Raw genomic sequence first — 12,925 nt, 5'->3', positions numbered from 1 at the left:
GGGAGACAGAGAATCCCAAGCCGACTACATAGTCAGTGTGGAGCCCCACTCGGGACTTGAACTCATGAAACCTTGAGATCGTGACCTGAGCTGAAACCAAGAGTCAGATGCTTAGCCAACTGAGCCCCTAATTTTGTTCTTTATTCAAGGCACTTGCCAATGCTTCATCCTTTTTTCCCTTGCACTTATTAATTTATAACCTGCTATTTGTGGCAGGCTGAATAATGGTCACTAAAGATATCCACGTCCTAATTCCTGGAACCTGTGAATGTACCTCACAGGGCAAGAAGCACTTTGCTATTATGACTGGGTTAGGGATCTTGCAATGAAGAGGGTTTCCTGGCTTATCTGGATGGCCTGTAAATGTGACCACAGGGGTCCTTATAAGACAGAGGCAGAGGGAGATTTGAGTATAGCCAGAGATGTGATATCTCAAGGATTTGAGGAGGGGGCCACTGGCTAAGGACTGTGGGTAGGCTTTCAAAGCCGGAGGCAAGGATGGCCAGGAAACATATTCTCCTTTTAGAATCTCCAAAAGGAAAGAGCCCTGCCAACATCTCGTACTTACGCTCAGTGAGAGTGATTTCAGACGTGTGGCCTCCAGAAGTATAAGAGAAGAAATCTGTGATGTTAAGTCGCCTAGTCTGGGGTTATTTGTTATAGCAGCAATTCAAAATGAGTATGCCATCCTTGCAGTCTGGTAAATAGCACGCATGCTTCCCTAGACTATGTCTCCATGAAGGAGTCAGCCTGGTTTGGGATTTAGAGCAATGGCTCTGGGGCAATCAAACCTGGGTTCAAATTCTGGGTGACCCTTGCAGTGGACATTTGCCAGGGCTTTGTCCACGGGCTTTTGAACATCCTTCCTGATGAGGCAGACTATGTGACCCAATGCTCATTTGCCACTTTCCATTACTAACAGGACTCTGATCTTATATAGGGTGGTAAATGTGACTGTCTTAAAAGTAATCACATTTCACAGTCTCCTTTGAAGCTACAGTAGCCACTGACAGTTCTTGCCAAGTGGTTATTTCTGGGAGGGGGTTCAGAGGAAGCTCTTTAAAAGGGGAGTGATTTTGACGGGCGTGCACCTTGGTCCTTGGACTTACCCCTTTTTTCTCAGAAGACCACATGCTAAGGGTGGTGGGGTGGAAAGGTGTAAATATCTGGTGATGTCACGGAATCATGGGGACAGTGTTCCAGCCCTGGTCTGGTCTGCACCCTTCTGGGCTTCTTACTCTGCAGGAAGAATAAGCCCTTTAGATGGGTAAGCCACTGTTTTCTTGTTTGTTTTTGTTTTAAATATTTCTTTGGGGGAGGGGACACCACACTTCTCACTTGAGAGAAACATGGTTACAGTCTAGAGGTCTTTTATTTTTTTACAGTTCTCATGCCATGAATTCGCACGGCCTGGGTTCCAGCAGCGCAGGCTCCTTTCCGCTGGTTTTCACAAAGTGTGTGTCTTGGGTAGAGTAGGCTGGTGCTTTGGTTGAACCCAAGTACCTTTCTCTTTGGCTTCCTTCTTTTTCTGGTCGTTTTCCTTCACACGCTGCAGCAAGCTATCTCTGCTCACAGAGTGCTACTCATAAGCTCACTATGTACATAAACTCTTTTGTCAAGAATCCTGCCTTTGTTTGTTTACAACAACGCCAACTGCATGCTGGGTACCATTGTAGATTCTTTCAGTTCTGCCACAGCAACGTTCGTGGGGTATTCCTTTCTGAAGAGTGCCCATTCTCTTGATGTCCGCAATATCACCTCTCTCATTGATTTGCATGTATGTGGCCAAAGGAGCAACTCTATGTTTTCCAAAAGGCCTAGAGAACATACAGCCAGAGTCCTCCGTCTTTCCTTCTTGCTGGTCATCTCGGTGCATTACTGGAAGATGGTGATCTGACTGAAAGGCTAAGCCACTTTTTTTTTTAGATTTATTTATTTTGAGAGAGGGGGAGGTAGAGAGAGAGAGAGCGAGAGAGAGAGAGAGAGAGAGAGAGAGAGAGAGAGAGCGTACAAGTGGGAGAGGAAAAGAGTGAGAGGAAGAGAATCCCAAGCAGGCTAAACACTCAGCACAGAGCCCAATGCAGGCCTCAAACTCACGAACTGTGAGATCATGACCTGAGCCTGAAATCAAGAGTTGGATGCTTAACTGACTGAGCCACTCAGGTGCCGTATAATCTACTGGTTTTTTTTTATGTCCTCTGTTACCTTAACCCTATGATTGCTATTTTAGCCATTTTTATCTTTGATTCTAGTATTCTAGTCCATTGTTCATGTCTGTAACCAGGCTCTAAACTTCCTAAGGAGGCAAATGACTAGCAGGTAAGAACATGGGCTCTGGAGTCCCACAGACCTGGTATATTCCTTAGAATACATGGTGCCAGTGGGAAAACAGACAAAACTCAAATTCTTTGTGGTTTCATGCAATAGAAGCTTATCTGTCGTTCACACGAAGCCCTTGCTGGTGTGCATGGTCGATCCGTGAACTGGGCTCTCACCCTCTCATGGTTCTTTGCTGCCTATCTCCCTGGAGTGGTTTTCCCATGTGCACAGTTAAGAACTTGGATAGATACAGCTACTCATTAGATTGAGCTGGAAGAAACTGATGACATTTGAACACAAAAGTAGCCCTCAAAATGGCAGTTTCACATGATTCGGCCTAATTTTACATGTGTGTTTTTAAGCAAGGGACTCTCTAGATCCATTTCCTCTGCTGTTAAATGGGGTACCAACACCTCTTCCCTCTAGGGAGGTTATAGAGATTAACTAAGAGGATGAAAGCAGATGGCTTAGTAAAGGGTCTGACACATAGTAGGTGGCTCCAAGGGGTAGCTGCTTTTTTACCCGTGCTGACCTCAGCATCTTTGCACACACTAACCACTCTTTAATTATCTTTAAAAAATTGAGATACAATTCACATACCAAAAGATTCACCCCTTTAAAGTGTACAATTCAGTGGTTTTTATTTTCACCACCCCAAAAAGAACCCTCATACCAATTAGCAGTCACTTTAATGATCTTTTAACTACTACTCTAGCCCTGGAATCCATGATCTTTTCTCTTTAATATTAATTTATTACTTAATTACTTAAAACATTTTTTAATCTTTATTTGAGAGAGAAAACAGGGGAGGGGCAGAGAAGGAGAGACACAGAATCTAGGGCAGGCTCCAGGCTCTGAGCTGTCAGCACAGAGGCTGATGCAGGGCTCAAACTCACGAACAGTGAGATTATGGCCTGCGCTGAAGTCAGACACTTAACCAACTGACCCACCCAGGCACCCTATTTATTAATTTACTTTTATTTTTTATTTATTTATTATTTATTTATTTATTTATTTTTTTATTTATTTACTTTTAATGGAAGTACAGCGGGCACACGGTGCTACATTAGCTTCAGGTGTATAATCAGTGACGCCACAGGTCTCTATGTTCCGCCGTGCTCATCACAAGTGTAGCTCCCGCCTGTCACCCTACAACGCTATCACAATACCATTAACTGTATTCCCTGTGCTGTCCCTTTCATCCCCATGACTCTATTCATTTCATAACCGAAATCAATTATCTTTTATCTTTAAAGATTTTTTTAAAGTGATCTCTACATCCAGCATGGGGCTTGAACTCACAACCCCAAGATCAAGAGTCGCATGCTCCACTGACTGAGCCAGTCAGGAGCCCCTGGAATCAATTATCTTTTGAAAGAATACTCTTTGTTGAGAGCACCTTGCCAAGAGTCCTTGCTTATAGGACTCACTCTGTATTTATTTATTTTATTGGCATGCTCTGTAGAGTTAAAGAAACATTCTTTATTCAACAACTGATAACCTAATTTAATGTGCATGCCCATGCGTGTGTTAAGTGTATGTAATCACAGACATCCTACACTGACACTTGGGAAATCAGTGTCCCACACCAGAATAATAGAAAAGATGAAAACAACAACAACAATAATACTGTTGGTAACAGTCCTGGGTGTGTGTTTAGAAAGACACAGAAACTGTTGCGGGGCTGGGAGCCTCTCCGCCTCCACGGCTGGGAGAGAATTCATGAGGGAGACTGCCAGGAAGAGCGTGTCTCCACATTCTTCTCACTTGCAATGACCTTCTTCTTCCTCTTCCCAGTGGCGGTCATGGCCGTCCCAGGAGCCTCAAGGGAAGAAACAGAATCAGCCTTGAGGAGGGTGCCTTGAAAGCACCTCAGTTGTATTTAATCTTTTGTTTCAGAGCATTCTATAAATAACTCCGTTTGGGGCACACACAAAGAAGGGCAAGTCAAAGCGAAAATACCTCCTTCTTCTTCGGGAGCTAAGAATGCCCACTTTCCACACCTGTCAGATTGGGCAGGCTGGGTCCCGGGGGCTGCTTGCCTGATTCTGTTCAGAGTCGCAGCTGTAGAAGCAGATGCCATTTTGCCTACTTTACATTCTTGAAGAAAGGTCATCCTGGAAAACAACCCACTTCAGTATTTATGTTACTCCGCATGGTTGACGGTTTCAGTAGTTAATCACTGTACTATACTTATTTTGGAGACGGTTCATTGCTCTTATTTCGAAACAGGCCAGTTCTCCTTTGCACCTGCTGTGGCTACAAGGGCATTGTTCCGGCTTGGGGCCTTCCTTAAAAGTATGAGGTGCTCTCAACTCAGAAGGAGCAAGAAGTACTATGCCACTGCACTGCAATCAAAATAGTTCCATTATTTTAATTTCTGATGCCTAGGAACAGATAGATATGAGAAAGAAAGTTTTCAATGTGAATGTGACCAATCCAGTGGCAAAACATTTAAAAACTGAATAGTCTAAATAAAAATTGAAGACCGAACAAAGCAACAAAAGTGAAAATAGAGGTGCCTGGGTGGTTCAGTCGGTTGAGCATCCGACTTTGGCTCAGGTCATGATCTCACAGTTCGTGGGTTTGAGCCCCGCTTGGGTTCTGTGCTGACAGCTCAGAGCCTGGAGCCTGCTTCGGATTCTGTGTCTCTTTTTCTCTGCCCCTCCCCTGCTCATGCTCTGTCTCTCTCTGTCTCTCAAAAATGAATAAATGTAAAAAAAATTTTTATTAAAAAAATTTTTTTTTAAAGTGAAAATGAAAACAGCCCCTGGTGGGTGCTGCCAGCTGGTTCCACAGTTGTCTGGAATCACATGGAATATTTGGTTTAACTGCTGACAGAGCAGGACCCTGGTGGACATCACTAATGGTCTCTGGATCTGGCTCCTTAGCACTCTTTCTGTCGCTCTGTACAATCCCCCGCCCTCCCACCAGGTATCAATTCCCTGGGTGACAAAATCATGGAGTTTGGGTATTTGTAACTCTCACCTTGAGTTCAGCCAGATGAACACTTCTAATTAGCTTGTGAAGTCTAGGTGGTAACAGAACCGCCCCTGACAGCATGGAGCATGGGTTGTGCTTGAATCTGGGACGCAGGCAATTGAGATCAAGTCCAGCACCTTCACTCACCAGCTGCGTGACCCTGGGGCCTTAGTGTCTTAAGGTTGCCTTAACAAATGACTACAAACTGGCTGACTTAAAACAACAGAAATTTCTTTTCTCAGAGTTCTGGAGGCTAGATGTCCAAAATGACAGTGTCATCAAAGACATGCTACTTCTGATGGCTTTGGGGGAAGAATGCCTCCTTACCTTTTCCTAGGTTCTGTGACTTCAGCAGTCACCGGTGGCTATTGGCTTGTAGACTTTTCATTCCAGTTCCTGCCAAGGTCATCACAGAGCCTTCTTCTCCATGTCTCTGTATCTAAATCTTCTCCTTTCTCTTATAAAGACAGCAGTTACTGGGGCGCCTGGGTGACTCAGTGGGTTAAGTGTCTGACTTCGGCTCAGATCATGATCTCACAGTTTGTGAGTTCAAGCCCCACGTTGGGCTCTGTGCTGATGGCATGGAGCCTGGAGCCTGCTTCTGATTCTGTGCCCTCCTCTCTCTCTGTCCCTCCCCTGCTTGTGCTGTCTCTCTTTCAAAAGTAAATAAAAAACATTAAAAAAAAAAGAGCAGTTATTGAATGTACAGCCCAGCCCAATTTAGCATGATCTCATCTTTTTTTTTTTTTGAAAGAGAGAGTATGCATGGGGGAGGGGCAGAGAAAGAAAGAGAGAGAATCCCAAGCAGTCTCCATGCTCAGCATGGAATCCGACCATACCACCGGGGGCTCGATCTCACAACCTGAACCATGACCTGAGCCAAAATCAAGAGCCGGACAATTAACCAACTGAGCCACCCAGGCATGATCTCATCTTAATTTGATTATATGTGCAAAGACCCTATTTCCAAATAAGAGCACACTCAAAGGTACTGGGAATAAACCAGTAAAGCAGCCTTGGGTCAGAATTCTAGAGAATTAATAATAATTGCATAAATGACCTAAATGTAAATTTGTGTAGAGTGTTTAAAACAGACAAGTTTTATTAAAAACTGTCCTGGAGAAGGAATGTTTAAATTCATAGAAGACATATCTTATTTAAAAAAAAGATCTAGATCTTCAGAGCAGAGACATTAGTAATCTGAGAATATACTTTAGCAGAAGCTAATGTGGTAAAGGGCCCCCAGAAATTTCTTTAAAATTTTTTTCAATGTGTATTTATTTTTGAGAGACAGAACATGAGGAGGGAAGGGGCAGAGAGAGAAGGAGACACAGAATCCAAAGCAGGCTCCAGGCTCTGGGCTGTCAGCACAGAGCCTGATGTGAGGCTCCAACCCACAAAGTGCATGATCATGACCTGAGCTGAAGTTGGAGGCTTAACCATCTGAGCCACCCAGGCGTCCCTCCAGAAATTTTTTTAAAGGTAAAGACTTAAAGAAAAGCCCATCAGGCTCTGTGATAACAGCTTAGAGCCTGGAGCCTGCTTCAGATTCTGTTTCTCCCTCTGTCTCTGCCCCTTCCCTGCTCACACTCTGTCTCTCTCTGTCTCTCTCTCAAAAATAAATAAACATTAAAAAAAGTTTTTTGGAGAATCATTTACCAATGACTTTTAATCATTTGAATTTTAAATAATTTCAATTATTCATTCATGTTTTTCATTAAAAATAATTGAGGATGATGGTGGTGATTTCTTCACTTTGATATATCCCTCTGTGTGTAGGTCCCTGTTTACTCGGGTCTGTGTTCCAGTCTGATACAGTTCGATGTACTTCTACATGACTTTCCAAATTCAGCACTGTCATATTAAGGGATATGAAGACAATGATATCCTAGGTGCTACCATGAAAGGGCAAAACTACTCAATGCTTGTAGTCCAGGCCGGACAATCTAGCAGAAATCATTGAGGAACAGGGATGTCCACATAAGGTATTACTAAAAAGTAGATCTTTTAAAAAACAGAGATACCAGAATCTACATACCTGCCTTGGTTCCTTAATCATAATCACATTTTTGAAACTCAAAGTAAGAATCTGATCACTTTTGAACAACATGCGTTTATTAAAGATACAGTAATGTGAAAGGACCACAGTTCTGAATGAGATGAAGTGGCATTGTCAGGTTAATCCCAGTCTGTGGATCTGTGATGGTCCAGAGTCAAATATCCTACATAGCTCCCCTGTACCCCAGTATTCTGAGGTATTACCACATTGGATTGTTTGGGTTTCTCAATGTAGGTATCACTCAGCCCTGCGGCCTCTGGCTAAGTGGCTCTGGTTTGTAAGGCTGGCAGATGGGAGTTCCTGTTTTAGCAGAGACCCTCACAGTATTTGATTGCCCGCTCAATCACTATGCCCAACGGTTGGCTGGTATAGCTCATGCCATGCTCGTGGACAGTGTCTCTGGGGGCGTGATGGTCAATCAGCCAGGTAAACCTTAGCCTTGGGCCCCAGCAAAGGAGGAAAATGCTTGATTGGCTTTTCATATTGGTTTCATGAACTATCACAGACACAGCAACATAGGATGCATGTTTAATATGGAGCACTCCAAAAGAGTGTAAGCAATACAACACCTCGATGGAGTGTCCTCCATGGTCTCTTTGGGAGATTACGTACTTGTTCAAACACTGAAACCACATTTACACTTGATATCCTCCTTTTTTTTTTTTTTTGAATTGTCACCAAAGCCATTTAGTGATCCATACAAGAATATCATTTTATGAATGTTTTTATGACTCACATAAACATGGCTCTGAGAATTATTTTTTGCTCCTTCCAACCAGAAATTCATCTCAAAAGCTAAATATTTCTTATTACCAGGGACATAAGAAAGACCAGACAGCTACTCTCAAGACGGAGTTTTGAAAGTTAACTTTGGCCAATGTCAGAGTCATTGCAGTAATTATATATAGCTCTGAAGAAGATGACTTCTGAAGGGGAAAACATTCATTTGGTTGTAAGTTATGGCATATTTACTAGGAACTAATTACGCTATTTTATAGAACATTAAGTAAGTCAGGTATAGATAGTAAGAGGAGTTATGCCATTCACCTAGTAAAAATGGTACGTATTTTTTGGTATTGCAAAATGCATTCTTCTGTAAGAGGTGACATGGCCTTTCTAATGAAAGTTTGATCTAAGAATAACTCTGCTACCAAGTTCAGAAAAGTCACCCCAGGGGAAAAATGCTTAGCAGTTTGTATTTAAATAGCCTCCTTAAATATACTCCTGTTACTCATTGCATATGACCTTACATATAATTCATATTTATTTATAATTACTTGCGTGAAAAGAAGTATTAAACTTTGGGAACTATAAATTATTCACTTTTTAATGTTCTACTATGCAAGTTAATTTCAGCAGATAAATAGGAAAAAACGCTTGCAGCACCTGGTTTGGTAGGAAATTTTAACCCTGTCCATACGGGAGCAAACACAGTCCTTTCTCTCTCTCCCCACATTCACATCAATTTGTCCACTTTGGTCTCCAGCTGTCCACAGAGGAATTTTGCTCTTTGCCTTTGCTCGCTGTTGGCTATCTGATCTGGTTTATGTCTTCCTGAAGCCAGGCTCATGTAACACTAGGTGAATATTCTTACTGGTTCCTTCCTTCTCTGTCTCTAGACTTAACTTTCCAGACTCTCAGTGGGGGAGTGGGCTCCTCTTTATTTCTTGTTCCCTTTTTTTTGTATGTTACAGGTAGAGCTACAAACTCAGGCTCAGGAGAGAGGTGACTTCCTGGATTTTTCTATCATTGCATTTACCGATCACCATTCATTCCACCCAGCGGCAGAAACTTCCTCTTAGCCAATTTCAGGTTAAACTCATGATTTCTCCCCTTCTCAATTGTGGGCAGGGGTGAGGTGGGCTTCTGTGGCGGCAGAGCCTCAGGCGTGGTGGTGGGGTCCAGCCTGTTTCCCTCCACCTGCCCACGCAGATCTTCAGTTAAGAGTTGGGCTTGTCTGTCGTGCTCCTTGACCCTGGCATTTGTTGAGATGTCCTTTGATCTGTCCACTCTGTTCGGATCACGGCTGGTGAGATCTCCTTGCCCTGACAGCAAGGCCCCTCAGCCCTGCTGGTTGTCGGTGCCACATCTGCGCTACTCCGGGCACGTGAGAAGACCTGCGAGAGAGGCCGGCACGCAGCGCGGCTGCCCTGGGCCTCCCGTCCGCGGCACACGGGCATCTCTACCTACACCCTGGGGCGCGCAGAGGCCCCCCGCGAGCTGGAACGATGGCTAACTAGGTTTGCTTTGCTCTCAGATCCTCAAACTCTCCGGGGATCTTCCCCCAGGGCCGGTCTCAGGGACAGTAAAGAGAACTTCTATCTCATTTCTCATTAACTCTCCCTTTCCCTAGTCTGGGCAACATCTCAAGAGCCCTTGGGTAGGGACAGAGATAACAGGTTTTGATTAATCACATATTGTTTTAAATCTATAATTTATGCCTGGAATCCTAAGATATTATTTTATCATTTTTTAAAGCTTATTTATTTTGAGCTGGGGGAGGGGCAGAGAGAGGAGGGACAGTGGATCCCAGTAAGCTCTGCGCTGTCAGTGCAGAGCCCCATGCGGGGCTCGGATCATGACCTGGGCAGAAACCCAGAGTCGGGCTCTTAACCGACTGAGCCGTCCAGGCCCCTTTGGAATCCTAAGATTTTAAAAGTCTAAAGGCAAGAGTGAGAGCCCTGTGCTCTGCTCTAACACCCTTCTCCTGCGGAAGGCTGGCGCCCAGGAAGTGGGAAGTCGGGAAAGGAAGAGGGTCCGAGAGTGGGAAGTGCTGGGACCCGGAGACGCACCGGGTAACATTTGGAAATAATATCCTGTCGCCTGAAGAACTTTTTCTGAAGTTTTGGAAGAAATGAGTAATGGAGGTGTTCACAGTGCAGTGCGTGGCAGGGAACCTCTGAAGAATCCTCCACACCCCCACCCTCCAGGGCAGTAAGTATTCCTCTCTATCTCTTCCTCAAGCTCTGGTCTCCCGGGGCCACTGAACTGTTTCCCTCAGCTTTCTCATCTCATCTTTGCTCCCCAGATCACCTCCCTTTCTGGTCTACCTATAGATACTCCAACTTCAGCTCATTTTTTACCATCTGCTTCTTTCAGAGCAAGGCTTGCAGTAAGGAATGGGGTCCATTCATGTCCAAAGATTCTCTCTAGGGATTTCCCTATGAAAGGAGCAACTCCCCACCCCACACAGTACAAAGGTATATGGTTTCACCTGCCTCCTATGATTTGAAAGCTACTGCATTCCTATTTTGCTGTAAATGAATTTAAAAAAACCCCCACAAACTTCACTTAAACGTAAACATTTTTGTTTACTTTTTGAATTATATTAATTTTAAAAAAGAGTGGAAATCACTTATTTTCAAGGATTTGCTAGTAGTGTTACCAAGTATCACAACCCAAGAAAACAGAGCCCACAACATTTGCATGCAAAGCCTCACCTTTCCGTGCTTCTAAAAATTCATACTTGCTAACAGTTCTCCTCCCAAAGCTCAGAGAATGGAAACCCAAGCCTACTACAGGCAGACACACCGTGAGTGACACACAAACTGAAGGAAAATTTTTGTTAAAGAGGAAGGGATGGAGATGACAGGACGCTGTATTTATTTATTGGTGGTTTGTTTACTTAGACTATTAAACAAGATTTTGAAAGAGACCAAACTATGTCATCCCAAAAGATGCCTTGAAATTGACATCAAAATGATTTTGAGCTAAGGGCACTTCAAAGAAACAGTAGGTGCAAGAAAGACACTCTATCCCCTTCTCTTCCTAAAAGCAGGAGATAAAATCCCTGTATGGAAGATGTCTTTCCCAAACCAGAAGGAAACTAATGTTCTTATTGTCAAGACTGGAAGTTGAGACTGAGGAATTCTGTACAGATAGGCATTGTTCAAATACTTCTTATCTTTCTTTAGCCTCCCCACATAATTGAGCGACTTATCCATAATCACATCTAGTTCAACCTAATAGAAAGGCACGCTGGTTTTGCAACTTACATGAAATAAATCGGTAAGCTTTTCTCCTCTGTATCTGTCTTATGTCAACTTAATGCTCACCCTCAGCAAAGACCCTAGAGGGTGTAGGTAAACTCTTGTCTCTGCTCCAGTTTCAGAGGTAGGTGTGTATGACAGAGAGGAGACAAGTGAGCAGGGGCCCTAGCCAGCGGGCTGTGTCAGGGTTTATTTGCGTGGCTAATTTTATTTCATCATGATTTAGAGTTCCACAAAATATACATTTTTAAGAAATTACCTTGTATTTTGTCTGCATTTAATCTTTTATTTATCTGTTTGTTTGTTTATTTTCAGGCTGGTTTGGTCTTTGCCAGTGTTTTTTTTTTTAAGTTTATTTCTTTTTTCTTTTTTTAATTTTTCTTTATGTTTTTTATTTATTTTTGAGAGATGGAGAGAGACAGAGCGAGCAGGGGAGGGTCAGAGAGAGGGAGTTACAGAATCTGAAGCAGGCTCCAGGCTCTGAGCTGTCAGCACAGAGCCTGATGCGGGGCTTGAACCGATGAACCGTGAGATCATGACCTGAGCCGAAGCCAGACGCTTAACCGACTGAGCCACCCAGGTGCCCCTAAGTTTATTTATTTTTGAGAGAGAGAGGAAATGAATGAGTGGGGTAGGGGCAGAAAGAGGAGACTGGAGAATCCCAAACAGGCTCCCTCCACCCCGATGGGGACTGGAACTCAGAAACTTAATCATGAGATCATGACCTGAGCTCAAGTCAAGGATCAGAGGAGTCTTAACCTCCTGAGCCGCCCAGGTGCCCCTGCATTTAATCTTCTAGAAGTCACACGGGCCTAGAAAGGAAAGGGTCTGGGGAAGGATGTTTCACATGAGCAGACTCAGAGCCAGTCCTCTGAATTCTGCTTGTTCCTGAAGCTCTTCACACATGCCTTCCCCCCTCTTGTTTCTCCAGAGAAGACAGAACTCCTTCTCCTGTGAGATGGGGTGGATGGCAGCCACCGGTCACACTGCTCCACATACAGTCCCAACCATTCCCGCCTTCCTCACTCTTATTTCCTGTCCCCCTCAGCCTTCTGTAGCATCTCAGACCTGTGCTTCTGAGCCTCTAGAGGATTCTGCATTTATTTTGCCAACTCCTTTACCTTTCTTCTACACACCCACTGTTCTTCATATTTTGGGAATCTGCACCATGTGTGTTCTCTGCTATGGCGGCCGTGAGAATGTATGTCTCTGTTCTCCTACTTATAAGGGAGTGAGATTGACTCAGAGACTAATGATCTCTGCTGAATACTGTTTTCTTTTTTCTTTTCTTTTCTTTTCTTTTTTTTAACCAGGTGTTGCTCTGCTAAGTCTGGGTCTCCTCTCTCTCCTGGATACTGTGTCCTCTCTTATTGCACATTGAGGCCTAGGAATTTATTTTTGGTGGTCACTGTGAGCCCACACAATTCCACAGTGGTGTCATAATCAGTGGCAAAGAAGGAAGGTTGGCTCTATTCCCTTTGCATTTAATGCAGCAAATGGTCTGAAAGCAGAGTTGCTTGGACCCTGAGGGTTTAAATTGAGAACAGGTCTTTCTTCTCCTTGTTACTCCTAGTGG

This window comes from Suricata suricatta, chromosome 6 (assembly GCF_006229205.1).
Source record: "Suricata suricatta isolate VVHF042 chromosome 6, meerkat_22Aug2017_6uvM2_HiC, whole genome shotgun sequence".
Taxonomy (NCBI): Eukaryota; Metazoa; Chordata; class Mammalia; order Carnivora; family Herpestidae; genus Suricata; species Suricata suricatta.
This window is presented reverse-complemented; position numbering follows the sequence as displayed.